The sequence below is a fragment of the Brassica napus genome (genome assembly GCF_020379485.1).
Source record: "Brassica napus cultivar Da-Ae chromosome A5 unlocalized genomic scaffold, Da-Ae chrA05_Random_22, whole genome shotgun sequence".
NCBI classification, from domain to species: Eukaryota; Viridiplantae; Streptophyta; class Magnoliopsida; order Brassicales; family Brassicaceae; genus Brassica; species Brassica napus.
Window position 1 is genome coordinate 16,982 of NW_026014017.1, and position 15,920 is coordinate 32,901.

Sequence of the window (15,920 nt, forward strand, 5' to 3'; positions counted from 1 at the left end):
GACTTCTCAAGAAGTCTTCTCTGGCATTTTCGAAAAAAAATTTAAATTCAAAATTAAGCCAATATTTACGAAGAAAAACTTCTCAAAATATCTTTTTTGGTAGAGTTCTTAAGAAATCTTATTTCAATACCTGAATAGAAGACTTCTTAAGAATGACATTATGAACACAATGATCCTCCACAATCCCACTCTCTTGTATTGTTTGTGTAACTCAAAGTGTTTCTTAAGTTATGAATGCGTTTCTTCGTCAACAAACATGTAGAAATGGACGTTCTTTCACCAGTTGTTGTTTGTTTATCGGTTCTTGAATTGTCATTTTTCCTGAAAAACACAAAAGATAGAATTGATTTTTCTTGACTATCCAGATACTCTAAACAGTAATATATAAATACATGGTGTTTTTTTTTTGAATAGGCTATATATATATATAATATATGTCATATACAAATATAGGTGAAGCAACAGCTGCATCATGCATGGAACTGGTCCATGTGATGAAACTTCAGCTTCAAAGACATCTCCCTAAACCTTTAGCGTCAAACACGTACCAAAAGCAAATCAATGCACAAGAGAGTCAGATTGATGAAGATGACGCTTTGCATACAACAGAGAGAAGAAGCACAACAAAACAAAAAGATGAAAACAGGGCAGGGCGCACAAAACAACGTTTATCCAGTTCACACATGTTTGACTAAGGTCGCTAAGTCTAGCCAGGATAACATGTTATCCTTCCCATAAGCTTGTAGACTTCCTCTCCACGCTTATTCTTGATAATGTTATGCTTCCATCTTCACTACTAATATATCCAACATCCAACACAGGAAGGATATTCCATATCGATGTCAAAACCGGTTTGATGGCCCGGTTTTGTTCCTATTTAAATTTAACTTTGTTGCCAAGACAATACAACAAATGCAGGTTCAGCAGGAGCAGCATGGCGGCCTAAGCACCAGCAACATAAGAGGAGCAGATCTTTTCCTTCTCTTTAGAATTTCAAGTGAGCATCGTGGAAGAAGAAGAAGAAGAAGAAGAAGAAGAAACACCCAAAAGCTTAAGGCTTGGGTTTCTGCAATGAGCCATAACTCTCGATAAAAAAGTCAGTCAACCTAAGAACACATGAGCAAAATCAAGATTCGATTCCATATATTACAGTTATACGTTGAGATGTTTAAGCGTATCAAATTATTGTTAAAATTTAAAACCTTGTCCCCAGTACCGTCCCTGAGGGGAAGCATTAGAAGCTTGGGCTTCCAGCCCTAGTTTAGTTAAGTTTTAAATTGACCGATAAAATACAAAAGTTTCAAGTAGGCTAGTGGTTAGTTTTAGCTGTTTTGTGTGAGCGAGGTAATGGCTTCTATTCCTCTTTTACCCCCATTTCCTTTAAAGCTTTTTTTTTTTTATAAAAAATACCTTTGATAAATAGGTCTTGATTTCTTTTTTTTGCTTCCAACCTTTGGATTGGACCGATACTGCTTGTCCCAATGCGTTTTTATTATTACATTCATCTGTTTTTACTTATCTTCTATCTTATTCTACGTTTCAAAAAATAAAACTAAAACACAAACATAATAAATCATATCTAAAAGTTAAATATAGTGTTAGTACCATGGTATCTATTCCGGTCTGGTTACCCAGACCACCTCAGCCTGAGTAATAGAATGGCCGTTCGACGTCAAAAAAAAAAACTAGCTTAGCCGTCCTCAGAGAGACAAATGGGCCCAAATGTGTTGTATTGTCTAAAATGTTGATTATTGTGTTTCTAAATTCTTATAAATATTATTTTATCGATATCAAACAATCATTTTTGCCATAAAACTGAAGTTTCTCGTTCAAATCTTATATATTAAAACAGAAGTCATGACTTTTTTTTTCATGTGTGATTTTTTTAGTTTGGACCATTCCTAGAAAATATCATATTTTACATAAGTTCATTATTATATCTTTTAATATCTTTATCATTTTGTTTGAAATACAAATATATATTTAAAATGTTCTAACAAATCTTTTTAAAATTTTCTTAGAATCTTTTTAAATTTAATTTCAAAAATTAGTTAGTTTTAATTTAAATTATCATAAAATATAATTAGAAATTAAAATTGAATATAGTTTTGGTTTATAAACGAAAATTTAAATAAAATAAATTAATTATTTCACAAATACATTTACTAATAACTTTTAAGATTTTGTTATAAATACGTATTTATTTTTTTTTTTAATTTTTTCAAATTTGTTTTCTAATAAATAAAAATCATAATTTTTTGATGAGTGATATTTTTATTTGGACCATCATTTAAATTTTATATTAAATGTATATCACTAATGCTAATATACATAATATTAACTACTTTAATCATAATATCTTTTAATTAATTTTTTTAAAAAAAATTAAATTCTAACAAATCTCTTGAAAAAGATTATAAAAGATCTTAATTGTCATAAATTGAATATAATATTTTCAACTAATTTTGTAATTAGTAATGAAATGTTACTAAAGAATAAATATATCTATTTTATAATTTTATAATAATATCTATCATTTTAAAATAAAATGTTATATTTGAAGAAAATATATAAAATTCTTTTTAATTGATAAGTTAATATATTTTATTTTAATAAATATAAAATATTTATGCTAAAAATATAATATGATAGAGGTATATTATATTATCAACTTAATAATATAAAATATTTATGCTAAAATATAATATGTTGGTAGAACAGGTTAATATTCTAAACTATATAATACATTTATAAAATTTAGCTTATCTTAACTTTTAATATACAGTATTTTATTATAAAAATTAATAACATTAAAAACTTACTAAAAAATCTAGCAATTTGAATTACGGATCATGATTAATAAATTAAATACAAATTGTTTGGATATTGCCACAAATAGCACATTCATAGTAATCACTTTTTATTTTTACACTAACCACTTTTACCTTCACTTTTAATGAAGGGTAAAAGACAATTATACCCTTACGTTAACTAATCTAAACTTAGGGTTTAGAGTTGAAGGGTGAGGAATGGTTTTTGGAATGTGAAATTTAGGATTCTAATAAATATATAAATAAATATTAAAAAAAAGTTTCAAACATAATTTTCGTTTTGCAAAAAGAAATTTGAAAAAAAAATTCGAAAAAAAAATTTATAGAAAAGTTTGAATTTGAAAAGTATAATTCGAAAAAAAATTTACTTTTTTTTTTTTTTTTTTATTTTTTATTTTTTTAAATTTTTTTTTAAATTTTTTAATTTTTAAATTTTTAATTTTTATTTTTTTGCTATTTAAATAAGATGTCATCTATATATATAAATAATAGGGCATAAGAGTCTTTTGTCACTTAATGAAGAAGGTATTTTTGAAAATGTCTCTTTAGTGGTTGTAAAAATGAAAAGTGGTACCATGAAAGTGGTAAACATGTAATTTCTCCAAATTGTTTTCATATATGTTGTTTCATGCATTAAAAAATTTAGTTTAGTAATCCAACGCAAATTCAATAAGACAAATATATAATAAGCAACCTATATATGTGATGATTTTAATTTACAGCATGAAAACTATAAAATTATTATATTTACCATAATTATACATTTATACAACATTTAAATATGTGAGTAACATTAAAATATATATAATAATATGTAAAACAAATATCTATATAATATGTGAAAATATATACCCGCACGGTTGTGCGGGTGGAAATCTAGTAGATATCATTAAAGATGTTAGTCCTAGTTGTAATGCCAGTATTGAGAATAGAAATACATATAATTGTATGAAATAAGATTTTTGTTTGATTGCGTGTAAACTAGTACCAGTTGACCATCCATTGCAATTATTGTTTTTTATTTTAGTAATACCAAAATTAGATTACAGAATTGTTTTTTGAAGCCAAACGCATCAGTGCAAGGATTATGGAGATAAACAAGAATTTTAGTTTATTAATGAAACTGGAAGCGAATACGAAAACACTAACGTCTTTCGTCCCAAGACGACGACTTGGCTTTTACTTCTTTTCCACAGAACTTTCACACACCCTCGTCAGTCGTCATACTTGCTTGTATTTTTTTGGGTGTAAATACTTGCTTGTAATTGAGTAACTTAAAGTAACGAGTAAAATATCACTTGGTTGTAATTTCAAACAATATATTGCTCGTATTTTAGTCTACTCAATTATCACTACATATTAATAGAAAACATTTAAAAAATTATGACATGTATTTTTAATAATTACAAAGAGCCAAGTTGTCATTTAATTAAGATGTCAATTAATTTTTGTGGTAGCTAAAAAATCGTTTGAAAAAATATTAGTCAAAATCCAATTACTAAGGACATTACATTAACCCAAAATATAAGAAACATATTTTTTTTCCTTAAATAGAAGTTATGGAGTTATCTAATATGATTAACATATATATGATAATTAATAATTATGAATAATAAATATTGATAACAATTTTTGCATCATTTCTCATTTTTGTTTAATTTTATATTATTAAAAGAAATCAAACAATCACATTAACCATATAATAATACAATTAGATTTTTTATATGTTATATTTTCAATTTTCAAAAATGATTTTAAATTTAAAAAATGTTAGAAATCCCTTTGATTTATATATATATATATATATAATATATATATATATATATATATATATATATATATATATTCGTATATATATATATATATATATGTGGGTGTGTGTGTGGTGTGTGTGTGTGTGTATATCGTTTAACTAAACTATATACCATTTAAAAATACATAAACATTTTAATTTTGAATTTACATCATCAAAATACTACATCACAAATTTGAGATTAATGGTTTAAATTTTTTTTTACATCAGATATACAAATGTTAATAAAACCATATGAGTAGGAAATCTCAATAATAAATATTTATATAAAATATACTATATATTTATGTCAATATTTTTGAAATATAATTATATACCATATAAAATAAATAAAATGATTATTTTGATTTATTTACCATAAATATATTGTAAATAAACAAGAGGTATTTTTTGATTTATGTGATTACTGTAATCTCCTATATATTAATTGACAAACAACTGATTACTCTAGCAAGTGTAAGATTTTATTTATTAATATTGTTCGAAAATCTTACAAGAGATCGATACACTAATATTTATTAAGAAGTTATTGAAATTACCTAGCAAGACATGAATTGCACAACAATTTTTATTTCCTAACCCTAACCCCCTTTCTATCGTCACAATACCAAAAAAAATATTTGGAAACGTCGATTGACAATCTGAAATGGTAATTTATTTTAAGTTCAGCACATTGTTATTCTTAAACATGTCGAGAACATTTTTAATGATTAACTAAATGGGCCCGTACATAATAAAGGTGTTGTGGTTTAAAATTGTTACATACCCAAATCAATATGAATCATCATCATTTCGTTTTAAATTTTGTCACAATAAAATATAGGGTTAGGCTAAAAAAAACTGAATCCGAAGAACCAAACCAAGGCTGATCCAAAGAATCGTACTGAACTTTAATCAAATTTGGTTAAATATCCAATGGGTTCAAGTTTTGGTATCTAGAGAACCGAACCAAACCGATCCAAACCAAAATATTTTAGGTATCTGAATATATCATAACAGATTTATATAATTAAATTATCAATTTATTTTTAAGTTTAATATCTAAAAGAATATACAAATATATAAGAACGTTTTTTAAGTTGTCCAAAATACTTGAAAATATACAAATAGTTATAAATACATGTTAAAATAGCTAACGATACTTATAATACCTAAGATACTTAAAATATCTATTGATTTCCTATCCAAATATTTAAGCTAAACCAATTTTTAATGTTAAGTTTAAGTATTTTGGCATACATTATAAAATTTCTATGTTATATATTTTTTATTTTCAGATTTTGAAAATTTAAAGTATATAAAAACTTTAATTCAGAAAAGTTTAAATAGGTTATCCGAACCCAAGCCGAACCAAACCCGCAAAGATCCGAACCGAACCAAGTCCTCAAGGATCCGAATCGAACCCATTGATACTCAAGGGTCCACCTCTAATCAAATATAAAAAATGTTATTGATCACAAAATGTATATTGTTTATAATATTTAAGTACATTATACTTTTTAAAAAAATTACTGCACGGATTATCATCTAGTTACTTTCTAAACATTAAATAAATTTTATTTGGTTATTTTTAGTTTCAAGATCCATCAATTTAAAAAGAGTTTTTGATGTAGCAGTTATTTTTTGTTTATTTTTGTTATATCGTTATTTAAGAAAAGTTTCTAGAACAGTAAACTATAACTTTGAATTATGGTAGGTAGAAATTAGAAATATATGTTGTTATAATATTTGTTTTTTGCCGACTGTTAATAGAATACTTAACTATGAAATTTTTATTTTTTAATTTTGTAACGGGCAACTATGAAAATATCTGAACAACAATTCAGAAATACAAAAAGAAAGGGGTCAATCTATGATACCATGATGTGTTTAAATCTTACACTATTAAGGAGAATATGAAACCTTTTAAGTTGTATACGTCAGCGAAAAAATTTGCAACCAATTATTTGTCTATGTCATCATGGATGTTAAGTTGTTGGACCACGAATATGTACTGTTAATAGGCATTTTAGCTTTAGTGACCCATTTGTTTTGTTATCTTCTTACTCCAACCTAATTTTGTTACGACGTTACATAAGACCTTTCAGAACTCATTGTCTTCATATCTCCTCCGTATGACGCCTGCGACGGCTATAATGACGAATTAAAGCTATTTAATTACTTCTCCAGACAATCGGCGTCTAACTCTCCACATCCCTCCTCTTAATCAATCATAACGATGCCTCCTCAAGCCAAAAATTTATTGCTCAGATCTTCAAATTCATTCCTAGCTTTATGGCAAATCAAACGGCAGTCACCACCACCCAAGTTCATTCTCCACTTTTCTTCAGTAAGGTTTCATCAGGATCTGAAGATTCCCAGTTGCTTTTTAAGCTAATCTATTTTTGGAAAGCTCGCAATAATTCCAAAGGAGTATCCTTCTCGGCCTTGAGATGCTGATGATTGATGAAGAGGTACTGTCCATATTTAAATATTTGCTTCCGATTCATACATGTCTCTGATTTTTTCTAACAGAGAGAGAATATGTTAATAAGATTCTATCTTGAAACTTAACATCTAAGAATTTTAACGTTAAGAATTTTTTTAAGATTAGTTAAATAAGTGACCATCTGTGAATATGTTAATGGTACTCAATATCTTTTTATGTAGTAACTAAATACATAATTTTTCATATTGAAATCTACTACATATTTCACATTTTTATAACAAATAATTATTTACAAATAAAAAATACCAAAAAGTTTAATATTGAAAATAAATTATGGCTTCAAAACTTAAAGAATTGCTGAATCATTTTATTGGTTATCAAAATTTACAGATTTAAGTATTCAAAATTATTACACATTTATAAAATTATATATTTATATGAAATAAAGGTTATTTACCTATACTTCAAAAATAATTTAAAATCAATCAGACGATATATAAGAAAATATAAATATACATAAGATGATAGAATTTTTTTTATTTTATTAAATATAGAGTATTTTAAATTTTAAGAAAGATTAAACATGGTTACGAAAAGATTAATAGAGACATTTAATATGTTAACATAAATTAATGATATTTCAAACAAGAAATATATCGAAACAAATAAATGATATAATATTAAAAAACAAATTTAATTTTCTTTTAAAATCTAAAATTTAATATTTATAGACAAACAAACCGCGTTACGGTTTTTGTAGTAGAAGTAAGAACGAACATTCATTGATTTAGACGTCTTCTAAAAGTAAAAATCCATTGAAAGGTAAAAATGTTTTTCTATGAAGATACATCTGCCAAAGAAAATGAAAAGACACACTTATCAGAAGAAGGATTTTGATTAGTTTTCTAATCTATGATTGGTTAAGTGTTTAAAAGCGCGTGGTTTTGACGAATCAAGAATGTCTTTCGCATGTCCCAGCTTCGATTTTCCAAAAGAAAAGTTATACGACATTTTACATTGACTGTTTTATAAGTTTTTTTTTTTCATATTTTAACTCACCCACTACTCAAAAATATACGGTGAAAATCTTTATTACCCGAATATATTATTTATCTATTTAAAAAAAAATCTCTGTTGTTTTTTTTCCAATTTTTGCAAAACTTGTAATTCACCCGTCTGCTTCAACACACACACATGTCTCTCAAAATCTCTCTCTCGCCCCCTAGATCCGTTCCTCTCTCAAGCAGCCTCTGTTAAGCCCTTTTGATTTCTCTCTCTCTCTCCTCTCTGTTTAAGAATTTTCGTGCAAAGTTCTCAACTTTACATTTGCTTTTGCTTCCTGTTTTAGTCTCTCTCTCTCTCTACAATCACTCGAAAAAGGTAGTTGCTTTACGCAGACAAGTTCATAGCTGTTGAGAGTCTTCTGGTTGCCTTTTCTATTCCTACACGAATCATAGTTCCTGAAACCGTCGTCTTGATCTGGGGGCACATTACGGAATAAAAATCACTTCTTTTTTTTTTTCCTTTCTGGGTTATACTCAATAAATAGTTGCTAGGGTTCCTTTTCATGTGGGGCCCACTTGTTTAGTTTCAAAGCAGTTTCTTATTTAGATTGATCAATGGGTTGTGTTTGGTGTAAGCCTTCTGCTATCGAAGACAGCCCAAGAGACAAGTCTTCTTCTGTTGTTTCAAGACCTGTTTACTTTTCTTCTAGAAGAGAAGAGCCTCTTAGGAGGACAAAGGAACAGCCTGATGTTGTTAGTGTTAGACCAAACGTTTCGCGTGGGGAGAGTTTGAGTAGTAGAAGGGAGAAGAGGAAGACAGAGAATGTTGCTGCTTCCAACTTCCCAATGGGCATCACCATAGCTAAAGGAGTTGAAGGAGAGTATGTAGCTGCAGGCGGGCCTCCATGGTTGGCTTCTGTTGCTGGAGAAGCTATCAAAGGATGGGTTCCCCGCCGTGCTGACTCTTTCGAGAAGTTGGACAAAGTAACTAACTCTTCTTTCTTCTATTGGCATCTTTCCAAAATGTATAGAAAGATCTCTAATGCCATTGGTTTATTGCAGATTGGGCAGGGTACTTATAGTAATGTGTATAGAGCTCGAGACCTGGACCAGAAGAAGATGTGGCGTTGAAGAAAGTTAGGTTTGATAATCTAGAGCCGGAGAGCGTGAGGTTATGGCGAGAGAGATCCAGATATTGCGCCGCCTTGATCACCCTAACATCATAAAGCTAGAAGGCTTAGTGACATCAAGAATGTCTTGCAGCTTGTATCTTGTTTTCGAGTACATGGAGCATGATCTAGCTGGACTAGCCTCCCATCCTGCTGTTAAATTTTCTGAATCACAGGTACCTTTATGTTTGTTTTCAACTGAATGTGTCGGTGTGTGCAGTTCTCTGAGTCTTACCTTTCCTTTGTTCATTGTGTGCAGGTTAAATGTTACTTGCAGCAACTGTTACGCGGACTAGACCATTGTCACAGCCGTGGTACTTCATAGGGACATTAAGGATCGAATCTTCTAATAGATAATAGCGGAGTTTTAAAGATTGCTGACTTTGGGTTAGCTAGCTTCTTTGATCCGAATCAGACTCAGCCTTTGACTAGCCGTGTTGTTACTCTCTGGTACCGTCCAACTGAGCTTTTGCTCGGAGCAACACGCTATGGAGCAGCTGTTGATTTGTGGAGCACAGGTTGTATTCTTGCTGAACTATATGCAGGCAAGCCTATTATGCCTGGTAGAACCGAGGTAACATTTGCAGTTTTTTAGTTTGAATCTCTGCTCTGAGTTCGTTGAGACTAGTTTCTTTAATTGCTTATGGTGTTTACAGGTGGAACAGCTGCACAAGATTTTCAAGCTATGCGGCTCGCCTTAGAGGATTATTGGGTGAAATCTAGGTTGCCTCATGCGACGATCTTCAAGCCTACGCAGCCCAATAAACGCATAGTTGATGAAACGTTCAAGGAGTTTCCTCAGCCAGCTTTAGCCCTTCTGAAACTCTGCTTTCAGTCAATCCTGACGATCGTGGGACCGCCAACTCAGCTCTCCAAAGCGAGGTAATCACAGTTCTCAGACAGTCATTGATCTCTGTTCTTATGCATTTTAGTAACCTCAAATTTATGATTCTTTTGTTCTCACTCAGTTCTTTTCCACTAGACCTCTGCCATGTGATCCTTCAAGCTTGCCTAAATATCCTCCCAGCAAAGAGCTTGATGCGAGGATGCGTGATGAAGAAAGTAGAAGGTCTGACATGAATCTTTCCTCTGCAAACTATGCTAGATCACTAGTAGTGCTCTTAATAAAAAAGCTTGAATCTCTCTTTCTCTCTGTGTATGTAGACAAGCTGGAGGAAACAAGGGACACCAAGAAAGGAGAGGAACTAAGGAATCTCGAGCCATCCCTGCCCCTGACGCCAATGCAGAGCTGGTTGCATCTATGCAGGTATAAAGAATCTGATGTTTAAACTGATTTGAATCGCTCTTTAAAATTAGATTTTAAGAAAATTGTTTCGCCTAAACCGAATTTTAGAACATTGATAAAACTTATTATCTCTTTTGATGTTAAAGCTTCTTTGGCTTACTCTCTCTCTCTCTCCTTTACTTGCAGAAGAGGCAGAGCCAGGCTAATAATAGAAGCAGAAGCGAGAAGTTTAATCCACATCCTGAAGAAGTTGCTTCTGGTTTCCCCAATCGATCCACCAAGATCATCATCACAAGCATTCGAACCAAACAGAGAATCACAAGGAAACATTATGGTTCCTCACAAGAGAGCTTCACATTCAGGTCCTCTTACGCGTAGATCTGCTTCCGCAAAGGGGGTAGAAGGAACTACCAAGATCCCTCTCAGAAAGTTTTATCTATAGCTGCTGCTGATTACTCGGCGATTCCTGGCTTTGCTGCAACAAGAACAAGCGCATCGCAGCAAGAGACTTGCAGAGGAATGACTCGGCTTCCAGGTTCCTTCAAAGAAACATCTGAAGAAGCTAACCAAGAAGAGAATGGTAGAAGCAACAAGAAAGACTCAGTTCTTGTAAGTCCTCCAAAATGTCCTCCTTTCTATTATTAGTAACTAGCGAACTAACTTGTCTTGTTATGTGGTTGCAGTTGGGTTATGGATCAAAAGGGCACAAGATTCATTACTCAGGACCTTTGGTGGTTCCATCAGGAAACATGGATCAGGTGTTGAAAGACCATGACCGACATATCCAAGAAGCTGTGAGAAGAGCAAGAATCGATAAGGCTCGAGTTAGGAAACATCAAGCTGAAGAAGCATCCAGCCAACAAGTCTCAACCAATCATCCCTCATCTGTTTCTAGCCGTTGACCCATCTCAGAGGCAAAATGTATATGATCAAACCGCAAAGAAAAAACTCATTTGCTTGAAACTTCTTAACACGCGGCGTATTTTGAGTGAAAATAATGTAATTTTTATTGATTCATGATCATAGAATCAAGTCTTGTCACGTTTTGGTTCATGTAATGTCATATTATCTTATTCTTAGCGATGTGTAGAAACAGGCTATATTTATAAATTTAAATCTAGAAGAACAAAATCAATAAAAATTATTACCTTTTTAATATAAAGAAATATGAACTCTTCTTGTTCACCTGATTGTTTCATTTTTATTCGAGAGAAATACAACGTCTATCTCGGTTGCTGAAACACATCTTTGAATTTGGTTTTGGCCATGTGGAAGGAAACCTTTAGAAGATTTGTTTCCAACGTATTAGGCAGGACTATCTATTTTTAGACTTGGAACTTACGAGAGGTTAAGTAACTGTATTTTCATTCTTTATTCGGTAGTTTTTAGTTGAGATTAATAAAAGAGAAAAATGTGTGTTTTTTTTTTTTCTTATTCCTTTGTTTTTGGATATTCCTTCGAGGACAAGACGATGGAACACGCGTTTACAATCTCGCAACGATGTACAAAGTTCAAGCAACCACCTATTATTATAGTTGGGAGTGGCGAGCAGGACTTGATTCAAACGTCAAAAGTTTTTCTTTTTGTCTTACAAATCCACAAACAATATTAATCTTGAAATGATCAATCAAAAGCTTAGTGGTCGAGAACCTTCCTCTGTGTTTGTCTCTTATGTCATCAAAGGTTGCAATTTTATATTTAGGTTGGTCTTTTCTGTCTAAAGGATCCTTTAAAAATCATTTCTTTCTTCCTAAATCTCTTTGTTATAAGACATGAAGTATTGGTAGTAGGAGGGGTTTTTCAGAATCTAATTCCAGAGGATTAAACACCTCTGGGTTTTCAGAGTTCTTACCAGCCGAGAGAGATCGTTCTAAGTCCTTCTTGTCTCACATTGGTTATGTTAGAAGCTTACTTGGCTCACACAAAGAAGAAAACTTGAGAGCTGATGATATTGTGAGAGCTTTGAAATGCGAAAACGTTAGCTTGCGTCAGTGGTTAGACAACCCAGAACGATCGGTGGATGCGTTCGAGTGTTTTCATGTTTTCATACAAATCGTTGAGATTGTGAATGCAGCTCACTCCAAGCGGTTTGTTTCATAATGTTAGGCCTTCTTGTTTCGTTATGTCTTCGTTCAACCGCTTTCGGTTATCGAATCGGCTTCTTGTTCGGATTACGGGCTGATGAGGAAAGGCCAAAGGAGACAACAATGAAGAAGTCTCAAGAGGTTGGTGGCTCGAGCAAAGAAGAGGAGTTTCAACCGTTTCCTATGAAAGAGATCTGGCTATGGAGATGAGTTGGTATACAAGTCCTGAAGAAGATACTGGTTGTGCTACTACTTATGCTTCTGATGTTTACCGTCTCGGTGTTCTCCTTTGAGGTTTGTGGAAATATATGTCTTTATATGATTTTGCTTTCTGAGATTGATGAATGTTGAGCGTTGTGTGCAGCTGTTTTGTCCTGTCTCTTCTAGAGAGAGAAGTCAAGAACCATGTCTAGCTTAAGACATCGTGTTCTTCCGCCTCAGATACTTCTCAACTGGCCTAAAGAAGCTTCCTTCTGCTTGTGGTTACTTCACCCTGAGCCTACCTATCGACCGTCCATGAGGTGTGATGATTCTTTCTTTAATGAGAAAAGTTCTTTCCTTATAGAGTCTTCTTGTCTCCTTGCAGTGAGTGCTGAAAAGCGAGTTTGTCAACGAGACTAGAGAGAGTTTTGGAAGAGCGTAGAGTTGCGATAGATCTAAGGGAGAGAATCGAGGAGCAGGAGTTACTGCTAGAGTTCTTGTTTCTGATTCAACCAAGAAAGCAAGAAACGGCAGACAAGTTGCGTGATACGGTTTCGCTTCTTTCTTCCGACATTGAGTCTAAAAAGACAGCTGAGCTTGAAGCAAAAAGGAAACGATGTCCTTTCGTTACCGGTCTCAGGAAAACGGATCAGAACAGGAGCTGAGGGAGTTGAAGCAGAAGAAAACGAGGATGATACTCTAAACAGCACGCTTCTTGAAGCTCTCGGTTAATGAGAAACTTCAAGAAACTTGAATCAGTCTACTTTGCAACAAGATACAGACAAATCAAAGCTTTCTGCCTGCTTCTAAAGACAAACCGTTGGCAAGATACTACTACTCAGCGTTGAGTAGTGATGGTAAAAGTTCAGTAAGCAACCTGACACAACCGGATTCTAGACAAGGCGGGTGGATTGATCCATTCCTTGAGGGTTTATGCAAGTATCTGACTTTCAGTAAGCTGACAGTGAAAGCAGATTTGAAGCAAGGGGACTTGTTGAATTCAGCTAACCTCGTTTGCGCGATTGGGTTTGACCGTGATGGGAGCTTTTCCCACGGCTGGGGTCAAAAAGAGATCAAGATATTTGAATGCAAGTCATAATAAATGATGGCAGGGAACATTCACTAACCTGTGGTGGAACTAGCTAGCCGTCTAAGCTAAGTGGTATATGTTGGAACAACTACATTAAGAGCCAATTGCATCTAGTAACTTTGAAGGCGTGGTTCAGTTAGTTTGCTTTATTGAAGTTAATGCTCTTTATAATACTTCATCCGTTTCATATCAAGTGAATTATAGAGTAACATTTTGTTTTAGAATTCAATGCAAAATTTATTAATTTATTTTTCAGTTTTTTTTCTATTGATTTGAATATAGTTAGGTGTATAAGTAACTAGTGGTATTCCGGCGCTACGCGCCGGGTTCATATGTTTTATCCTCTAATAATTTCAAATGAATTCAATTTTTTATCTATTTATTTGATAGTAGTTAGAGATAGTAGTTTATACTTTATTTTAAAGTTGTTTATGTCAAAATGAATAGTATAAGTGGTTTCACTGATCGTTCAATAAAATAGAATAAATAGCTGATAAATGCACCAAAATAAATATAGTTGAACTTAAAACATAAAGTAAAATTGATGTTCCAAAAAACATGTAAATGCATGTGTTTGTTTTTTGTTTATGGGAAAGTTCACATGTATGACATAATGAAATTAAAAATTTTGGAAAAAGATGACATGACATTTAGTATTATTTTTATCCTAAAAGAGCGATGTAATTTTTTAATTCGTAAGAGATATAAATCTCACATATATTACTTATTTAAATTAATAATATGAATATTCCCTATATTTATGGTAAGTAATACTTCCATATTTTGTGAATTATAATAATTCTTAATTTTTATGCAAACTATACACTCCATTAAATTTAAAATATAATTTTTCATGCATAGTATTATTTAACGATCGAATATGAATATATAAATAATTTTATTTTGAAAAAAAATTATTTATTATATTGTTTTTACATAATAATGATATCGGATCGTACATATTTTAGATTTTTACTGGTTTTCTAGAATTTTTAATTAAAATTCTTTTTACTAATTTGAACCGGATTATCACAGGTCACTGGATCTATCGATTCGCGGTCTTCGGATAAGAAAATCAAATAGTATAATAGAACAAGTTTTTTTGAAAATTCAAATAGAAAAACTTGAAAATTATTATTTTAAAATAAAAGTTATAAACTCAATCGAATTTTATTAGAATAGTAAAAAGTTATCGGCGTTTTTAGAGAGCGGATCAAAATCTAGTTCTCTTTATAAAAATAATAGCAGTGGGTGGTATCTCTTAGTGATCTTGTTTGGATGACATATTATTGTAGACTTAATAACTCCCACTTAGTTGTTTGTAGAGGGGTGGGTGAGGTAACAGCTGAGTAGCTCATAATTGAGAGTTTGTGTTCTTGTCTATTTATTGTGACCCTTTTTGGAATACGCTAAGTTATTAAGGCTTATGGCAGCCCTAACGAAGAAGACCCATGGGTGAGCGGAGCCACTTATAGGTAAATTACATTGTGTTTGTAGGTTTTGTATATTTTCCTGTAAAAATTTTATGCTATTTTCTCATACAATTAAGTTATAATATATGCGGAACGTAGTCAAAAACACGTCAAAACACACACAAACGCACAAACATTAAACCAATATCTTTATGTGTACTTTTGAATGTTTCTAGTGACAGGGGAATGTAAACCCATGAAGAAAAATCACAGAAGAATGCAGCAACGTATTTACGATATGAAAACATAAAAGGAAGCTGTGTTTTGTAATGCATATGTCCTTCTCATGAAAAAGCTTGTCAATACAAATCTGAGTCTGTAGAGATACATAGTGAAATAAACTAACAACAGTTGTTTGTCTCAAACATTTGCGGGTCTCTGACACACATTTCGTAGCTATGTGCGTCTCTGTTTTTAGATTCCTGCCTGTAAGTATGGAAAGATATCTGGGTTGAAAAGGCCTCTGCAAGCTTTTGACCTGAAATTGATGAACAAAACTAGATGAGAACAAACATGAACTATCTATGTAGATCTACGGTTCAAGTTGGTTACTCACAGATACCATAAGCTATTCCACTGAAA

General features: G+C 31.7%; 2 pseudogenes; both read left to right on the forward strand.

The window, feature by feature from the left end:
* The first annotated feature begins 8,643 nt into the window (after positions 1–8,643).
* On the forward strand, positions 8,644–11,647 carry LOC125594246 (annotated as a pseudogene).
* A 463-nt stretch (positions 11,648–12,110) lies between these two features.
* LOC125594243 lies at positions 12,111–14,001 on the forward strand (annotated as a pseudogene).
* The last annotated feature ends 1,919 nt before the right edge of the window (positions 14,002–15,920 follow it).